This window comes from Amblyraja radiata, chromosome 13 (genome assembly GCF_010909765.2).
Source record: "Amblyraja radiata isolate CabotCenter1 chromosome 13, sAmbRad1.1.pri, whole genome shotgun sequence".
NCBI lineage: Eukaryota > Metazoa > Chordata > Chondrichthyes > Rajiformes > Rajidae > Amblyraja > Amblyraja radiata.
In genome coordinates this window covers 44,091,832-44,112,679 of record NC_045968.1, presented here as the reverse complement: position 1 = coordinate 44,112,679, position 20,848 = coordinate 44,091,832, and the positions used below count along the sequence as shown (strand labels likewise).

General features: G+C 44.3%; 1 protein-coding gene and 1 non-coding gene across 2 annotated transcripts in view; both read left to right on the top strand.

The window, feature by feature from the left end:
* The window catches only part of LOC116979946 (U2 snRNP associated SURP domain containing), a 133,917-nt gene that overhangs the window by 26,347 nt on the left and 86,722 nt on the right, over positions 1–20,848 (top strand). The window lies entirely within an intron of this gene.
* On the top strand, positions 4,713–4,817 carry LOC116980218. Its single transcript, XR_004413903.1, has one exon. It is a non-coding gene; the product is annotated as a U6 spliceosomal RNA (small nuclear RNA).

Genomic DNA, 20,848 nt, shown 5'->3' with positions numbered 1-20,848 from the left:
TGCTGCACTCAAGCGCTTTCACAGATTTTTGGCATCATCCCTGGTTCTTAGTATTAGTGGTGTTGATGTTATGATTGATTTTACTCCATGCAGATCCTTGGTCACATTATGAGGGAGTGATAAGCATTAGAGCCAACACAATGAAATGTGCAAGTCTTCTGCACTGAAGCCAAATCTTTCCTCCTAACAAAGTCCAGTTAATGCCAATGGCCATTTGGTGGATGATACTGTGACACCTATTGGGGTTCTTCCAGAAAATAATATAAATTGTTAATGCGCAATTGGTCATTGGCCATTTTTATTTGTCTTGCTGACTTAAAATGTCCCAGGCAATCTTGCCATGAATTGTTCTCTGCACCAATGCATCAATATCTCTGAGGATGAATAATGGCTGAGTTGATGATAGTCTTCATTTTTTTTTTTAGTTTTCAGAGATAAATGTTAGTGCACGAGGTTGCTTGAATCCTAAGTTAATAAGCTCTGGCTTCTCAATGGAAATTTCCAGAAGCTTTACAATTTTTTGCGTTCAGAGTGAAGTGGAAACCAGACTGACGTTACATTCAGCTTTTCTCCTTGCCAAAAGAAATTGTGATTGCCCTTGTGGTTTGCATGCTATCCGACCAGATCAGATATACCATACTCGGGTACAATCAGTTCAAACTCAAATAGAAAAGATAGAGGAAACGGTAATATATAGAGTGTTGTAGCGCATTTGTTTCTTTAACAAAGTCCAATGTCCTCAATGGGGTAGAGGTTAACTGGCCATTACCCTCAGAAAGGAGGAAGCTGTTCCTGAGTCCTGTTCCACTCATACCTTTAGAAAGGAAATGAGGAGGAATTTCTTCCACCTGTGGGTGATGAATCTGTGAAATTCTTTGTCACAGACAGCTGTGGAGGTCAGGTCTTTGTGTATTTTTAAAGCAGAAATTGACAGGGTTTGTTTGATTAGTAAGGGTGTCAAAGGTTACGGGAAGAAGGCAGGAGAATGGGGTTGAGAGGGAAGATTAATCAGCCATGATCGAAAGATGGAGCAGATCCAATGGGCCCGAATAGCCTAATTCTGTTCATGCGTCTTATGGTCTTATGGTTATTGATTCATTCTGAAGGCCACCTCCCACCAAACAATCTGCATGTTCCTTTGGTTAGAGTTTGCATTGGGATCATGGAGACAGACGTTCCTGTGTAGTTATGAACTTATGATTTATGAACTTATGGGTAGAGCCTGCATCTGGGTGTCTTGTTTTCTGGAGCTCTGGTTATTATTATTCAATTTGTACAGTTCATGGTCAATTGCAAGTGACGTTTGAGTGTTGCTCACATGTTGCAGGTTGTCACCATCTGTCAGACCAAGGCACATGGTCCTGACATACCAGCTCCTCAGCTGGAAAGTTATTTATTTTTACTTGGTGCAGAGTTTCTGTCTAGTCTCACCCCGTGCACCCAGTGAAGCAGTTGGGACATGGGAGACCAACACTGAGCCATCCAAGGTCTAGCAGAGTTATAGCTGACCGGCTGTGTGCAATGAATTCTCTTACTGCCAAAGGTGAGCTGAAAAACTCACTTTGCACTGATTATGTGAAGATTATAATCTGTGACTGGCACCTCCTTGTTCTATGTATGCAGACTGCAAGAATGGAGCATTTTTTCCTTGTGATGTGGCTACCATGATGTGGACAATTAATGTGAAGCTATCTCCATGTACTGGCACCATCCTCTCAAAGGAGAGTTTGAACAAACTGTACTGCAGGAGGCGAGGTCTTCATCAGCATAAGGGCATTAAAATGATGTTGCTCATATTTAAATGTACACTCACCTATTGGACACCATCATTTCCCTGCAAAAATAAAAGTGACGTGAAGCTACTTAAAAGCACATACAGGCATTCCCCGACTTACGTAAGGGTTACATTTTGTGAACCCTTGCGTAAGTAAGATTTTACATATGTCAGAATCACTAACCCCATCCGCTGCCCGAAATAACTCACCAAGAGCATTAACTTGTGGCTGCGTCTAGGGCACTTTCTGCAGTACGTGGCCTTCTGGGTAAGCACGGCGCCATTGCTGGCTTGTTACCATTGTCTTCTTCTTCTTTTCGTGTACATATTGTTACAAATGTTGACCTCGCTGTCATCGTTCATCCTGAAAATGATGCAAGCTTCCGGCGACAATCAGTGGAAGGCATCACTTGTCACAATAGATGATGGTGGTAGCAGAATTAGCTTGGGGTACTTCCAGTTTCCAGCCCCGCGACGTGGATGCCTCTGCTATGGGGCCGTTTCCATTGTAAACTTGAGTAATCGTACGGCGTTGTGGAAATTACAAACGGCCTTGCTTGCACTCGGGACTGAGTACAGAATTGTTTACGTAAGTTCAAATTTGTGTAAGTCGCTTATTGCGTAAGATGGGGAGTGTCTGTTTTTTGGTCGCCTTCACTATATAACCAGCTTCTCTATGGATCTGTGAATGAGCTTGGGGAAGGTTTGCTGGAAGATTGTTTTGTGACCTCGACTATCTCAATGAACACTGAGGACTAATGCCAGTGTGATGTGCCTTTTGGCAACACGATCATGCATAGAAATCTTAAAAAGGAGTGATTTCATGACATCTTTGCACGTAGTGGGTTGCAATGAAACTGTGGGATTATGGATAATCTGCGAAGCTCCTTCGGATGGCACCTTATCTTGGCGTGTTTCCCAAAACAACTTGCTTTTGTTTTTCTTGATTTCCTTGGTCTTTGCATTTGCTATTTGCCTAGATAGCGTGGACATGGAAACGATGTTTCCAGTAATGGGAGAGTCTAGAACCAGAGGTCAGTCTCATAATTAAAGGTCGTACCATCAAAATGGAGATGAGGAGGAATTTCTATTGCCTAAGGGTGGTGAATCTGTGGAATTAATTTGCCCCGGGCTGCTGAGGAGGCAAAGACATTGAGTATTTTTAAGGCGGAGATTGATAGGTCCATGATTAGGAAGGGCATCAAAGGTTATGGCGAGAAGGCAGGGGTTGAGAGGGAAAAATAGATTAGCCATGATTGAATGGCAGAGTAGATTTGATGGGCTGAATAGCCTGATTCTGCTCCTATGCCTTATGGTCTTATGGTAAAGGATTCATCTGGAGGGCACCACCTGCCAAACAATTTGCATGTTCTTTTAGCTAGAGTGTGTATTGGGATCATGGCGAGAGAAAATCCTGTGCCAAATGTAGATCACAGAATTCCATATCAAAATCAGGATATTCAATGGTTTTGATTTATCTGGTTTCTAGTGTTGGAAAACACGGCCACAATCCTGCAGCCAGCCACAACTTAGGCTGCGTAATGGCCATGAATGTTAGTAGTGCCAGCTGCAGAAAATACCTCAAACAATGCTCATCACATTGATGCTCGTTATTCTGTGGCCCAAACACATGAATCCATCTGTGAGTGGGTGAGATCAGTATGACTCGGGCAAGGCCATATTATCTGAAATGCAAAACAGTTTACAGTTACAGCAGTGCCTCAAAAGAAATTGTCAATATTGTGCTTGTTTTTAATTGTTTGCTTTGCTGCAGTGACTTGGGTAGTTTGTTCCAAATATTACTGTTCAACATAAATTATATGACTATAGGGATGGGCGATTTCCATTTCCATGGTGTCATTTAATCTGAAAAATAGTTATAGAGAAACATAGTGTAGAAACAGTTTCTTTGGCCCATCTAGTCCATGCCAGCCTAGATGTTCATGTCAACTAGTCTCACTTTTCCGCATTGGCCCACATCCTTTCCTATCTGTGTATCCATCCAATTGTTTTGTAAATGTTGTTATTGTAACTGTCTCTACCACTTCCTCTGGAAGTTCATTCCCATGAACGCACTGCCCTCTATGTGAGGAATTTGTCCCTCAAGTACCTTTCAAATCTTTCCCCTCTCACCTTAAACCTGTGCCCTCTAGTTTTTGATTCCACTTTCCTGGGAAAAAGATGTGCGTTCATCTTATCTATGCCGCTCATCTTTTCATACTCCTCCATAAGATCGCTCCTCAGTCCCCTATGCCCCATGAAATAAATTTCGAGCCTGCCCTACCTCTCCCTATAACTCAGACCCGCGAGCCGTGGCAACATTCTTGTAGATCTTCCAGCTTAATGACACCTTTCCCATGGCAGGGTTACCAAAAGGCAACACATTAGTCCAACTATGAACTCACCAATGTTTTGTACAACTGCAACATAACATTCCAATGCCTGTACTCAATTCCCTGACTGAAAGCCATCATGTCAAATAGACTTGATGGGCCAAATGGCGTAATTCTGTTCCTAGAACTTATGAACTTCCTAAATTAAGTAAAATGATTGCAATTTTCTAGCAGAATCCTGGAAACCCTATGGTGTCCTAGAGCACAGCTTAGAATGGTCTGAAGTTAAGTTTTCACCAAGCTCTGCAACCTTTTATTCATTGCAGCATCTCACAAAAGATTGGGTGCGTTCCCTACACCATTGCTTGTTTTGTAATGGAAAGCGTTGATACAGTATTCCGGCACTTCTAAGGGTAGCTGGGACATTGATGGCCGGTGTGGGCGAGTTGGGCCGAAGGGCCTGTTTTCACACGGTATAACTATGACTTAAAAATTTGATTGATGAACTGAGTCCAATAGAGTCAGGTGAACTGTTATGTGTGTACTGGCAAATGTTGTCTACAAGAATGCACTGCCCACAGTAGCCAGAGCTCTCAACCACCCCACATATGTGCTTGATTTGGAAAAAAATATTTGGAACAATACTGAGAAGATTAGCATGGCCTCTGAGCAAGGATGGCACGCAAATTCATGAAGTGTTCCATATTTTTCGAGCAGCACGGTGGTGCAGTGGTAGTGTTGCTGCCTTACAGCACCAGAGACCCGGGTTCAACACTGACCACGGGCGCTGACTGTACATGTTCTCCACGTGACTGCGTGGGTTTTCCCCCGAAGCTTCAGTTTCCTCCCATATTCCAAAGACATACAGGTTTGTAGGTTAATTGGCTTTGCTAAAAATTGTAAATTGTTCTGAAGTGTGCAGGATATTGCAAGTGTAAGGGTGATCGCTGGTCATTGCAGACTCTATTTCCACGCTGTATCTCTACTAAATGAAATGAAACACTCTAGTTCTATTTCCTACACTTCTGCCCATCATGTTCTTGTCTTGCCTAAGCCAATGGACAGGATTTCCCTTATCCCCACCTTTCAAACTCACTAAACCCCACATTCAATGCATTAATCTGGGTCTTTTGTCATCTTCAACATTATCTGCACCAAATTATTTTTCCTCTCTCCTTCCTTCTAGCATTCTAAAGGGTCTGTTTCTGCCATTAATTTCTGTTTCACTCTTCCATCTCCAACACTGCACATTTTCCTTCGCGCACCACACCCCGCACAACAGCAGTCACTCACCATCTGATCTTCTACTTCCTCCCTTCCCACCATCCAGGCACCCACACACTCCTTCTAAGTAAAGCATTAATGAACGTCATTCGTGTTTCTATGCATTGGAGAAACCCAGCCCAGCTTGGGTGACTGTTTTGCAGAACATCTCTGCATCGGCAAGGATGACTATGCCTGTTGCTTCCACTTGCCTGTTACATCAGTTGTCCACATATTTCCACTGACATCTCTAACTTTGGCATCTTACATTGTTCCAACAAGGTCCAGTTTAAGTTCAAGGAACAGCATCTCATCTTCAAGATTCAAGATTCTAGAGATTTTATTGTCATGTGTCCCAGATAGACAATGAAATTCTTGCTTTGCTTCAGCACAACAGAATATAGCAGGCATCAATACAGAACAGATCAGTGTGTCCATATAGCATTATATAAATATAAGCATGTTACAACCTTTAGCATGTGACACCAAATTCAACAACTTTGGATTACCAACACTTTAGTAGTTACATGCATTTACCAATGGAGTTAGCTGTATTCCTTCACATGGCTGCAGAGAGAATTGAGGGATATCAATCAGGAGCAAGTAGATGAGGTTAGTTAATCTTGGCATCATGTTTGGTACAGTCGTTGTGGGCCGAAGGGCCTGCCCATGTGCTGTACTGCAGGGCCCACGATGTCTGTACTAAACATGATGCCACGATCAACTATATTCTATTTCCAGTTTGTATCAGAACTGACCAGTTCTGATGTAATCCATTAGGAAATAAAGTTAAACTTTGTGTTTCCTGAAGCCCAGTTCCTATGTTGTTGCGTTCCTGTTTCAGGATTGTAAGCCTGCAAACATCACTGGTGTATTTTAGGATTTGTACGAGACAACTGATGTGAACAACTCTATGTACATCCGTGACAGAATAATAAGTAAAGGAATTAAATTGGCTCAATCAAAGGCACAGACATGCTGATCATTATGTACAGGTCTATAAAGAGGTATTAATCACTGCTTCTAGACATTGTTACAGACATTTACCAATGTAGTTAGCAGTATTGTCCTGCCAAATCATAGCTGTAAATTTCTCTAAAGTGGTCCTTAGGAACCTTAAAATTAAAAAAAACTCAAATTAAAGCCCTTTGGGCAATGTTCAACCTCAATTTCTTCTTAAGGGGATAGACACACAATGCTGGAGTATCTCAGCGGGTTTGGCAAGATCTATGGAGAAAGGGAATAGGTAAAGTTTCAGGTCGAGACCCTTCCTCAGACTCGAGACATCACCTAATCGTTTTCTCCAGAGATGCTGCCTGACCCACTGAGTTACTCCAGCATTTTGTGTCTATCTTTGGTGCAAATCAGCATCTGCAGTTCCTTCGTACATACTCTGCCTTTTAAGTGGTCCTGATGACAAACCAACTTCTCTTATGGTTTGTGTTATAAGTCAAGCATTTCAGAGTCATGAGATAAAATACTTCACTAAAGGCATGCAATATTCTTTCCATGTTACAGGAATCGTTGCTGTTCTCTTCTGTGGAATCACTCAAGCTCACTACACCTACAATAATCTTTCTGATGAAGCAAAGATGAGGACAAAGCAGGTAGGAAGTAACCTTCAATGTGTATTTAAGTGACAATGTACTTCAGACCTAACACATTGGGAGGCAGAATCAGAAGATTCTGGGCGTAATAAAGGCATTCGTTGGACAAAAGACTTGAAGCATTAGCTCTGGACGAAGACCACCTTTCATGTTTTCAACACGACAATTTCATTGCTAACCAACAACATTTAGCCAACAAATTTGGTTCCTGGCCACCAAATTCAGAGGTTAATTGGCCAGCACTCAGCAGAGTTGAGCAGTAAAGAGAATGGAATAGGTTTCCTGGTACAGAGATTTACCTCTTTCATTCTATCCCCCTCCACTAAATTATTTTCCTCCTCCCCACTTGATCCTCTTTCTTGAACCCACAGTTGATCCCCACACCACACCACTCAACCTTCTTCCCCAGTTCCATACTTTCTACTGCCATTGAATTTTCTTTCTCCCTCACTCGATCCTCTTTCCTCCTCAGGGCATCTCTTTCTCCTCCGCTATAGATCACTTTCCACCCCCACACATTCATCTTTCCCTGTTTTCCCACATTGTTGTTTGCAGGGTAGAGTCATAGAGTCTTACGGCATGAAAACAGGCCCATCGGCACAACATGTCCCAACTACACTTGTCCCACATTCCTACATTTGACCCAAATCCCTCTAAACAAATCCCTCTATGCATGTACCTGTCTAAATGTTTCATAAATGTTGCAATAGTACCTATCTCCTCCAGCAGCCTATCCCATACGCACTCCACTCTTTGTGTGAAAACGCTACTCCTCAGGTTCCTATTAAATCTTTCCCCCCTCACCTTACACCTATGTCCTCTGGTTCTCGATTACCCCATTCTGGGCAAGAGACTCTGTGCATCTACCTGATCTATTTGTGTAATCCTCCTGTGCTCCAAGGAATAGAGTCCTAGCCGACTAAACCTTTCCCTATAGTACAATGTCTCGCTCTCACCACGGTGGCTGGCTAAGCCTAGATGTGCTTCCTGTAGCTGCAAGAGCAATGGTCAGAGGAAGCAATAACAATGAGCGGATACAGGTTCGGAGAAGTTTGGAGCAAAAATAGTTGTGAGGCAGTGTAGTTGCTGTGCTTCACTGTACCAATAAAACCACAATGACATCTTTTTCTTGTTTTATTGATGATCCAGACAGTGGCCCAAGAAAGCTACTGTATAAGACAGATTAATTTTGCTGATTCTGAGATTTAATTCACTTTATAACTTCCTTCCGACCTGTTTTTGGCCACTATATTGTGCATGGTTGTCGTAGCAACACACTCGATTTATATTGTAACTGGGGGAAAAAAGATAAATTATTTTCTTCTGGTAAACCGAAACCACAGTTATATTTCCATCTTTCACTAATGGCCCTTCAGATCAATGTAGAATTATGGTCAAGTTTATGTTGTTTAATTGTATCCACTTAAAAGTAGTTGTAAATTCATTTCACTCTGACCTTGCCGGAGGGAAGATTTGCACCTGATTAACCTGTGCCGCATTACAGCACAGTCGGCCTTGGCTAAACACTGAAACAAAGCGAACATTACCAGAGCTTAACCATGGAGACACAAGAAACTGCAGATGTTGGAATCTTGAGTGAAAAGCAAAGTGCAGGAGGAACTCAGCAGGTCAGGCAACAGGAATTGGCATTTTGGGTTGGGATCCTTCTTCAGACTGATGGAGCAGTGGTGAGAAAACTGGAAAAGAGAGGTGACGGTGGGACAAAGCCGGTTAAATGATGTGGAATTAGGTGGCGTTGGGGGGTAGGGTTGTTGATCGGCAGATGGATGCAGTAAGTGACAAAGGCCAGCGGTGAAAATGAGGCAAAAGGGTGTTAGTTAAGCAAAGAAGAGGACGAGTGAAATATAAAGACAGGGAGAGGGAAAGCGATGACAGGGGACAAGTGGGAGGGGAAAGAAAGGGCTGGGGTGATGTTAAGGTATTGCTTGAAATTGGAGAGTTCAATGTTCATATTTTGGGTTGTAAGCTACCCAAGCACAATGTGAGGTACTGTTCCTCCAGTTTGCATGTGGCTCACTCTGGCAACGGAGGAGGCTCAAGGCTGAACGGTCATTATGGGAATGGGAAAGAGATTTAAAGTGGTTAGCAACCGGGAGCTCCAGCATATCTTGGCAGACTGATGCAAGTGTTCGGCCATATGGTCGCCTAGTTATGCTTAGTATCACCAGCATAAAGGAGACTTAACAATGCTGCCTCATGACATTATAATAATATGCATATCTGTATAATATGACAACGTTTTTTTTTCAATTATTGTTGCTGTTGGCAAGGGCAGCATTTACTGCCCAACTCTAAATCATAGAGTGGTGATGGTTGCAGGCAGATCTCTTGATCAGTAACCATCCAGGTGGTGATGAACTGGTATGATTCGTAAGTTAGGCGTTTGTCCATTACAAACACCAAAACAGCAGGTGTAGTTGGCAGTGAAGACGGTTGTCTAAAGATACAACAGGTTCTAGATCAACTGGGAAGAGCTTCTTCTTCTTAAGCCCTTTACTCCTCTAGGGAGCATAGGCCATTGACAAATGTCCTCCATCTCACTTGGTTTTTGGCAGTTCTTTTGAGATCTCCCCAGTTGAGCCCATTCTCAGACATTTCTGTCTGAATACCTCTTCTTCAGCTGTTCCTGGGAAGATGGGAAAGGAAATTGCTGATGGAATTTAACTTAGACAAGTGCAAACTGATGCATTTAGGTAAGGTAAACCGGGCTACACTATGCACAGAGAATGAGAGGAAACTGGGAAATGTTATTGAACAGTAAGATCTTGGTTACAAGTACATAGTTCCCTGAAAGTGGTAACATAATTAGAAAGACAAGGAAAGTCAATGGTCTGCTTGCCTTCATCGACTGAGGCTTTGAGTACGGAAATTGGGGCCTCCTGTTACAGTTGTATAAATTGTTGTTTAGGCCACACAAGAGGTATTGTGTGCAGTTCTGGTCAGCACGCCAAAGAAAGGCTGTAATTATGCAAGAGAGACACACAGAGAGATTCACAGGAATGTTGTCTGGACTGCAAGGCTGGAGTTAGAAGGAGCAATTAGATAGGATAGGACTATGTTCCCTGGGCCAAAGGAGGCTGATACATGATTATGGAAATGTATGAAATTATACAGAGCATTGATAGTGTGTATAGTCATAGTATTTCTGATAGGATAGGGGAGTTTAAATCTAGTGGGCATTGTTTTAAGGTGAGAGTTGAAAGATGAGAAAATCATTTTTTACACAGAGAGTGGTGAATCTGTGGAATTCTCTGCCACAGAAGGTAGTTGAGGCCAGCTCATTGGCTATATTTAAGAGGGAGTTAGATGTGGTCCTTGTGGCTAAAGGGATCAGGGGATATAGAGAGAAGGCAGGGATGGGATACTGAGTTGGATGATCAGCCATGATCATATCGAAGGGCCGAATGGCCTACTCCTGCACCTATTTTCTATGTTTCTATCTAAAGGGACAAAGAGCAGTGGGTAAATGCAACAAGCTGCTGAAGGAGATGGTAGAGGCAGGTACAATTACAGCATTGAAGACATTTGGGCAGGTACATGGTTCAGAGGGATATAACCAAATGTAGACAAACAGGATTAGCACAGATCTTGGTCAGTATAGATGAGCTAGGCTGAAGGGTGTGACTCTATTGCTGTATAACTATGAATCTATGAAGTATAAAAATACACCTGTCAGCACCTATTTTGTTATAGGATGAAAACATGTATGAGATGCTGTATTTGTTTCAAAAGTACTTTCATTATTTCAACTGTTTGTGTTGATTTCTGTGACATCTTGAAGGTCATCCTATCAGGCCTGATTCAGCAGAATGCTGTCTGGTTTCAATGTGCAAGAGTATATTGCTGCATCTGCTGTGGTTAGTTTGTTTATCCTGCAAAGACATTGTGTAGTAGCAGTCTTTACGACATCTCAAGGTTTTAACCTTCGATAGTCACTAATTTGCTGACCATGGTTCAGAAGGTAATCTTACGCATTCCACGAGCTCTCCACGAGACATTCATGGAGCCGTCGAAAGATGAATATTCCAAAAACAGTCTCTTGATTAATAGTTTCTTTATTGTAGCAGTACAAAACAGTAACGTCACTCATAAAAACTTCTTGTATAAGTACATCGTCTTCCAGCATATATACGTTTCAATCAATGTCGTGATCGTGGTCGAAAACTATATCTTCCCCATAGTCTTCACCAAACTAAACTAAAAACTATCTGGCAGTCAGCGCCAGAAACCTTGCCACGAACACGCCCCAGACTACGTGTAAATCTCACCCACATAATTACAGGCAGATAAAATTAAAGGTAACTGGATATAATTATAATATACTGAATTAAGCTAAATGGCTACTACACACTATTACTATTCTATTTGCAAAATTGAATTTTCTGCTAATTTGTCTGAAATGCTACACAGTTCATGATTGAAACAGATGTAGTTGCTATTTATGAGGTTTGCATCTTGTGTAACCTCAACGTATAGTTCACCTATTACCTCCAGCAAAAGACAATAGGGAACAGATCTTCTTGGGTAGGCTTAGTGTTCTTGAGATGTTATGAGTGGTGGAGCAAGACTCCAGTTTTGACAAAGGTAATTATAACTGTGGACTGGACCTGAACCCTTGCCACAGGGCAACAGGCAAGTCATTGTGTTGTGTCACTCAGTTTGAAGAATTCATTCATTAAAAAGAACCAGTGATGCATTTATATGTGATAAAGGATTTCTCGTCTGTCACCTCCTGCTATGGGAACTGCTTCACTTATTATGTGAGGCATAATATGCTGTAGCAGCTTCTATTTTACCTTCTAAGATCAATTTGTGAAAATGCAGTTGCCAGTAGCTGGGAATTGGTTTGTTTCTGTTCTATGTACTTTCACGTTTCATATTGATGAAATTACACAACTACTGAAAGTGCCTTCTCACTCTCAGGTGTGCACCCTTCTCCAACAACAGCAAAGCAGCATTTCCATTTCAGTTCTAAACTGGTACCGTCAACTCGGCTTGATGTAAATCTCTGCCGCCCCACCACGTCAACTAAATGCTTCCGTCAGTACTGTTTCTTATAAATGTCACTGCCACATCTCTGAAGTGTGGTAAAGCGACTCCTCAAAAGACAAAATCAAAGTAGTACATTTAATCTGCAGGAAATTTCAGCCTGGGACCACCAGTAAGTGACTCAGAGTAGCTACAATGATGGAGAAATGAATTAATGTTCTGAAAAGATTTGCAGCTTAGTCGACAGAAGAATGTGTGATTTCAACTGTATGTGTGTGTGTTCATTCTGCTCTCCCACTTTGTCATGGTCAGCAAGTCCTGTTTCCCAAGCGCTGTCATTAATGTTCATGGTCACCGTCCCATCTGGTGAATTGTACAGTGGCAGTCAATTACAGCGATGCCTGAGAAATAATCAAATTTGGCCAATACATCCCTATGAAAACTTAAATTAATAGCTCCATTTTAATTGCACCCCACCTTAAATGAATAGCTCCCAACCATTTGCTGTCAATATAACACCTAGCTTAATGATGTTTTCAAGAAGGAACTGCAGATGCTGGAAAATCGAAGGTAAATTCAATTAATTCAGACTGAAGAAGGGTTTCGGCCCGAAACGTTACCTATCTCCATAGATGCTGTTGCACCCGCTGAGTTTCTCCAGCATTTTTGTGTACCCTAGCTTAATGATGTTCTCTCTTAATTAAGTGCAAATTGGTTCAACAACTTTAGACACAATGGGAATTATGAGGTGAAGTGCATTGCCCTGTCATTATATCTGTACAAACAACACCTTGCTGTCTACTTTGTTACTGAGATCCATTGAACAGACAAAGTGCCTGTATTATAGACACAATGTGCTGGAGTAACTCAACGGGTTGGGCAGCATCTCTGGAGAAAAAGGACGGTTGACATTTCGGGTCGGGACCCTTCCGCAGACTGAAAGTAGAGGGGAGGAAAATAGAGGTAGGAAAAGACCAGAACAAATCAGGCCCGGCAACAGATGACCGAGGATGGGTGGAGAGGCCCATAGTTGGCGGGGAAGAGGTATTTGCAGGTTAGAGAAAAGCTGAACATTTTTGAGAAAATTCAATTGAATCCAATCCAATCCAATAAATTATTTATTGCCAGCAACCACTCTAGCAGCGGAAATAGAGTCTGTTTCCTTCTTATTTTAATTCAGATTTGAGACATTGAAAATGTTAAATAGTGTCATTGTCATTGAGTCATACAGCACGGAATCAGGACTTTCAGTCCAACTTGACCATGCTGACCAATATGCTCCACCTACACTAGTCGCACCTGTCCATGTTAGGCCCATATCCAATAAACACCTATTCATGTACCTGCCCAAATGCCTTTTAAATGTTGTTGTAGTACCTGCCTCAACTCCTCCTCAGGTTACTATTAAATGTTCCCCCTATCACCATAAACCTGGTTCTTGATTCCCCTATTCTAGGTTAAAGAATCTCAGCATTTACGCAATCGCTTCCCCTCATGATATTATACACCTCTAAAATCACCCCTCATCCTCCTGTGCTTCAAGGAATAAAGTCCTAGCCTACCCAACCTCTCCCTGTAGCTCAGGCTCTCAAGTCTTGGCAACATCCCCGTACATATTCTCTGCACACTTTCCAGCTTAACATCATTCTTCCGATAGCAGGGTGACTAAAACTGAATACAAACCCCAAATGCTGTCTCACTAATGTCTTGAACAACTGTAAGATATAGATATATATAATTTAATTGCCACACAACCAAGGTCGGTGGAATTTGGGTTGCCAGCAGCGGTACAGTAATAAAGAACACACAACCACAATAAAAATTTTACACAAACATCCACCACAGCATTCATCACTGTGGTGGAAGGCACAGAACTTGGCCAGTCCTTCTCCATTTTCCCCCGTGGTCGGGACCACCACCCTCCACAGCCGTTGCTGCGGGCGTCCAGATGGTAAGGGACAAAGTCCAAGTCAAGGTGAGACCAGGATCTGCTCTTCCCAACCAGAGACCGCGGCTTCAGGCTGGTGTAGGCCGCAGGCCGGCGGTCAAAGTTTTAAAGTACCTGCCGTGCCGCAGCCGGAAGCACCGCAGTCTGCAGGGCCGGCGGTCGAAGCTCCCCTCCAGGGGAGATGGTAAGTCCATGCCGCACCCGCGGTAGAAGACGGCCGCGGGCCGGCGGTGGAAGCTACTTCTTCCCCCCGGGTCCTCCACGAGGGATCCCGGGCTGTAGACGCCGCACCAGCTGGAGTTCTGCAGACTGCGGCTTCAGGCTGCCGGTTGCCGGGCCAGCGTAACGGAGCGCTCCCCTCCAGCGAGGTCTCACCCGCTCCGCGCCGAGAGTCCACGCTGCGCCCGCCGCTGAAGCACCGGGCGCGTCTCCGGGAAAGTCCGCGCCGATCCTTGCTGTTAGGCCACGGGGGAGGCGACCTGAAAAAGTCGCCTCTCCATGGAAGAGGCGGCCGAAACGGTTTCCCCCTCACCCCCCCACACCACCCCCACACAAAACACACTAAGAAACATTAAAAACAGACTTTTAAACATACTAAAAATTTTTTTTAAAAGTTGGAAAAAAAACGGACACGCTGCCGACAGGCTGCTGCCAGTGCAGCGCAGCGCCCCCTACCCCCACTAAGATAGCATCCCAACTTCTATACTCAGTATAGAACTTCTATACTCTGATTGATGAAGGCTAATGTACCAAAAGCCCTCTTGACCACCCTATTACCTACTTGTGATGCCACTTTCAAGGAACTATGCTCCTACACTCTTAAATCTTTCTACTCTACACCTTTCCCCAGCCCTGCCATTTCATAAATGTTTGCATTATTTTCCCCTGTCTGTATTCTCTGCCAATATATCAATCCAATATTTTGTACTCTCTTTAGTATCTGTACATGATTTAATTTGATTGACCCACGTCCTCCTTAGTTCATCCACTGTTAGTTTCACAATCCTTTATTCTGATGTGTTGTAGAGATACCCACTTGGATGTCTGGTTATCCTCTTGCTGTGACGGTATCAATGTCTACCTTCATCAACATGCAGTATTATTAAGTTTAAGTAGACAAGGGCAGTCTAATGTTGAAGAAGGAACTGCAGATGCTGGAAAATCAAAGGTAGACAAAAGTGCTGGAGAAACTCAGCTGGAGCGAAGGAAATAGGCAACGTTTCGGGCCAAAACCCTTCTTCAGACCCGAAACGTTGCCCATTTCCTTTGCTCCATAGATGCTGCCGCACCCACTGAGTTTCTCCAGCACTTTTGTCTACCTCCAAGGGCAGTCTAATGATGGGCATTGTTCAATGACCTGCAAAAGGAAATTAGAGCTTGGTATGTTTTATTCAGTTTTCATCGGTTGCATGCAAACCCTGGGCCAAGGTTATAGCTTAGATCTTTCCTGTTACTATATTTAAATACATGGTTATATCACATTGTGGGATACATTTATAGGGCAATGAGCACACGCAGTGACGCAGTGAGACTTCACCTCAGAAATAATGATTAATTTTAATACAGATTAACTTTAATACTATTAACTAAAATATATAATAAATTTATGTAACCTATACACCCCCCCCCCCCCCCCCCCACTTCCCTTTCTCCATCATAATTCCCTCACCCCACCCTCTTTCTTTCTCTTCCCTGAGCCCTGGTTTATCTTGCACTTAGTGGAGTAGACACTCTCCCCTCCCCTCCACCTACTATAACAATCTCTCCTTTCCAGCTACTAAACAATTTGCACATCGTCAATCCTAAAGCTTCCCAATTCGCAACTGCCCAACCCTTTTGTCTCACACCCTGTGTGTGTCGAACGATCTGACTATTTAAACCCCCCTTCACCTGTGTTAACCCATGACCTAATATGCTTTGTCTTGTCGCTCCTCACTTCTATTTTTATTTCCCCCCACCCCTGCAATCAGTCTGAAGAAAGGTCCCGACCCGAAATGTCACCTATCCATGTTCTTCAGGGATGTTGCCTGACCCGCTGAGTTATCAAGCACTTTGTGTCTTTACTTGGCATCTGTAGTTCCTTGTTTCTTTCAGAACATCTTGTTCTTCATCCAACAGCTGCTAATATCTTCATACTTCATACGGCGTGAACTTATCAATTACATCTTGCATAAGAAGGAACTGCAGATGCTGGAAAATCGTCCCATGGCTCTCTGGGCTACACTTCCTCCCACCCTGCTTCCTGTAAGGACTCCATCCCCTACTTCCAATTCCTCCATTTACGTTGCATCTGCACCCAGGATGAGGTGTTCCACACCAGGGCATCGGAGATGTCCTCATTCTTCAGGGAATGTGGGTTCCCCTCTTCTACTATAGGTGAGGCTCTCACCAGGGACTCTTCAATATCCCGTAATTCTGCACTCACTCCCCATCCCCCTACTCGTAACATGGGCAGAGTCCCCCTTGTCCTCACCTTCCACCCTACCAGCCGTCACATACAACAAATAATCCTCCAACATTTTCACCACCTCCAATGTGACCTCACCACTGGCCACATCTTCCCATCTCCACCCATGTCTGTTTTCACAGAGTCCGTTCCCTCCGTAACTCCCTGGTCAATTTGTCCCTTCCCACCCGAACCACCCCCTCTCCAGGCACTTTCCCTTGCAACCGCAGGAAATGCTACACTTGTCGCTTTACCTCCCCCCTTGACTCCATTCAAGGACCCAAGCAGTCTTTCCAGGTGAGGCAGAGGCTCACCTGCACCTCCTCCAACCTCATCTATTGCATCCGCTGCTGTAGATGTCAGCTGCCCTACACCGGTGAGTCCAAGCGCAGGCTTGGCGATCGCTTCGCCCAACACCTCTGCTTAGTTCGCATTAGCCTATCTGATCTCCCGGTGGCTCAGCACTTCAACTCCCCCTCCCATTCCGAATCCGACCTTTCTGTTCTGGGCCTCCTCCATGGCCAGAGTGAGGACCACCGTAAATTGGAGGAGCAGCACCTCATATTTCGCTTGGGCAGTTTGCATCCCAGTGGTATGAACATTGACTTCTCTAATTTCAAGTAGTCCCTACTTTCTTTCTCCTCCCCTTCCCAGCTCTCCCTCAGCCGACTGACTCCGCCTCTTCCCTTCTTCTTCTCGCCCCCCCCCCCCTTACATCAGTCTGAAGAAGGGTCTCGACCCGAAACGTTGCCTATTTCCTTCGCTCCATAGATGTTGCCTCACCGGCTGAGTTTCTCCAGCATTTTTGTCTACCTTCTACATCTTGCAGATTGAATGTATATTTCTTGTCTGCTGATATCCAGACAATGTAAATACCAACAGATCCAGCTCCTTATAGACCTGCATCCTATCTCACTGAGCTGTTAGTTCAACCTTGGCCAGCTGCAGCTGTGTCATTGCAGGGGGTAAATTAAAAATCCTTCCCCTTTAAAACAGTCCAAGACATTTACCTTCCTACCACTGCAACATTCTCCTATTCCAAGATACTTCCTGACCAAACCGCTAGTCAACAGCTGTAGTATACCTCTATGTGGCCAGCTGCTAGATTTTGCACACGACCGTTCTTGGGATATTTTGTTACGTTTATGGTGCTATGTTTAGTATGTTTTAAAGTTTGTTTTAATGTTTCTTTGTGTGTTTGTGTGGGGGGTGGTGTGGGGGGGTGAGGGGGAAACCGCTTCGGTCGCCTCCTCCATGGAGAGGCGACTTTTTCCAGGTCGCCTCCCCCGTGGCCTAACATCAAGGATCGGCGCGGCCTTTCCACGGAGACGCGCCCGGGACTTCAGCGGCGGGCGCAGCGTGGGCTCTCGGCGTGGAGCGGGTGAGCCCTCGCTGGGGCTCGCCGGAGGGGAGCGCTCGGTTTCGCAAGCCCGCGGCAGCCGGCAGCCTGAAGCTGCGGTCTGCAGAGTTCCAGCTGGTGCGGCGTCTACAGCCCAGGATCCCTCGTGGGGGACCCGGGGGGGGAAAGAAGAAGCCACCACTGCCAGCCCGCGGCCAACTTCTACCGCGGGCCCGGCGTGAACTTAACATCACCCCTGGAGGGGAGCTTCGACCACCGGCCCTGCAGTCTACAGTGCTTCTGGCTGCGGCGGAGACTTTAAATCTCGACCGCCGGCCTGCGGCCTACACCAACTTAAAGCCGCGGTCTCCGGTGAGGAAGAGTCGATCCTGGACTGACTCTGGACTCTGGTCCTGACCACGGGGGGGGGGGGGGAATGGGGGGGGGCTGGCCAGATTTTGTGCCTTCCACCACAGTGATGAATGCTGTGGTGGATGTTTGTGTTACATTTTTATTGTGGTTGTGTGTTCTTTATTATTGTCCGTTGCTGCCAACCCAAATTCCACCGACCCTGGTTGTGTGGTAATACATTCTATCTAAATTCTATCTAATATAAGTAGCCATTATTACTGGAGGGTTTTTTGATGTTTCAGCCTCCCCACAGTTTTCCATTTCTCGCTGGAATTTTCTGTGAAAGGCATTACCTTCCCACCTGCAAAATGTTTCAAGTCATTGATCAGACAGCATGGATGCAGGCCCTTTGAACGCCATTTCATTCTCTCCACAAATATTTTGTGTTGTAGTTGCGTTGCTTGTGGGTTTGTCAGCAGTGGGATGTTTTTCAGAGTTGAAGGTGCTATATAAGTACCAGTGTATATTTTCCATCAATTCCTGACATTAGTTTTCTTATCAAGCTTTCTCATAACTTGAAGGAAGATATTGCCGTGAGCTGTCAAACTATATTTCACATCAGTTACAGAGACATGAGATAAAAGTGACTTCTTATCAGAATAATCGTATAATCTTTAGGGACTGTTTAATTTTGTTGTCCTCCCATTGATTCGTATGTAACTTTCTTCCAGCTTCTTTCCATTGCTGAACCAGAGACTTCAGTATTTCTCCTTTGCTTGACAGACATTTGCGGTATTTGTCATTTTTTCCAGATCAGTTTCTTTAAGTCAACACAGTACCGCCATTAGAACTAGTAGATAGGACCAGCCATCCGGACATCAGCCATACCAGCACAGAACGTCAGCAGCACCACCTAAACAGCTGAAGTGATAGCAGCTTGTTAATCAAACTATATTGTGTTTGGGCTTTTTTTCTGAGCAATTGTGAGCAATTTTGGGTCCCATATCCGAGGAAGGATGTGCTGGCGTTGGCGAGGTTCCTGGTGCAAGGCCACCACATTCAGTTTCATACCATTTCAAGCAGGATGAAACCACCATAAAACCACACAAAACACCACATAAACACCACACTCACAGTTCAGTAGACACTCAGTGGGTTCAGTTGATTCACAGCTCAGACAGTCGTGGCCTCTCCCTCCCCCATCTTGCAGAGACTGAGCCACTCCCACACTTCCGGGTTTTATAATCTCTACCACCTCCCACCGGAAGGGGCGTGGTCTTCATGGCGTGATTGACAGGAGAGAGATTCTCAACATTTTTTAAGCACTAATAACACTTTTATTTTTCATTGATCGGAAGAATCCTCTGCACCTGATGAGCAGAGGGGGACTGAGTAAAATGGCCAAAAATCACAGTTGTAAGTGGTAGCGTTTGATCTAAAATCAATATACAGTGCGAACAGGAAGTTGTCAAGTTTAGACTTTTAATCATGCTTTTGTTCAAACCAACCACCACCAACCATTTGCTGTGCTTTAGTTCAAACAACCACCACCAAGCATTTGCTGTGCTTTAGTTCAAACCAACCACATTTTCATTTTCAAACCACATTAAGGGCACTCAAGGTCAGTAAAATCACACTCACAGTTTAGTAGACATGTGTTCAGTGTTATTCACAGCTCAGACTGAGAGACGTGACCCTCTCACTTCCCCCATCTTGCAGAGACTGACTGAGGCACTCAACACTTCCGGGTTTTATAGTCCCTCCAGAAGGGGCGTGGCCTTCGGGAGAGAGAATCTCAACATTTTTTAAACACTAATAACTCCTTTATTTTTCATTAATGGGAAAAATCCTCTTGTCCAGCGCAGCGGAGGGAGACTCTGAGTAAGATGGCCAAAAATCACAGTCGTAAGTGGAAGCGTTTTTTCTAAAATCAATATACAGGACAACAGGAAGTGCTCAAGACCAGACTTTTAGTAATATAGATTTAAGTATAATTAGTTTTTTACATAGATACATAGACAATAGGTGCAGGAGTAGACCATTCGGCCCTTCGAGTAAACGTCAATGTGATCATGGCTGATCATCCACAATCAGTACCCCGTTCCTGCCTTCTCCCCATATCCCTTGATTCCGCGAGCACGAAGAGGTCTCTCTAACTCTCTTTTGAATGCATCCAGTGAATCTGCCTCCACTGCCTCCACATATTCACTACTCTCTGGGTGAAAAAGTTTTTCTTCATCAAAAGCACAAAAGCATCAAAAATACAAAGCACCTGCATCTCGACTAATGGGAGCTGAAGACTCGATGGGAAATTAAAGGGCCTGTCCCACTTACACGATTTTTTCGGCGACTGCCGGCACCCGTCACTAATTACCGTCCACAGGGCCCACGGCTGAAGCCTCCGAAGCCTCGCGTTTGTGTGTGTAAGTGTGCGCATGCGTGTGCGGCTGTCAAGAAATTGTGTCCTCCAGTCCGCCCCATGTTTTGATAGCGATTTCCGTGCATGCATCCCGGGAATTAACCTCGTGAACCTACGTTGCACTCCCTCAATAGCAAGAATGTCCTCAAATTAGGAGACCAAAACTGCACACATTTCTCCAGGTGTGGTCTCATCAGGGCACTGTACAGCTGCAGAAGGACCTCTTTACTCCTGTACTCAATTCTTCTCGATATGAAGGCCAACATGCCATTAGCTTTCTTCACTGCCTGCTGTACCTGCATCTGTGTTGTGTGAGTCTATTTGTCTTTGATGCTGTTGCAAGCAAGATCTTCATTGT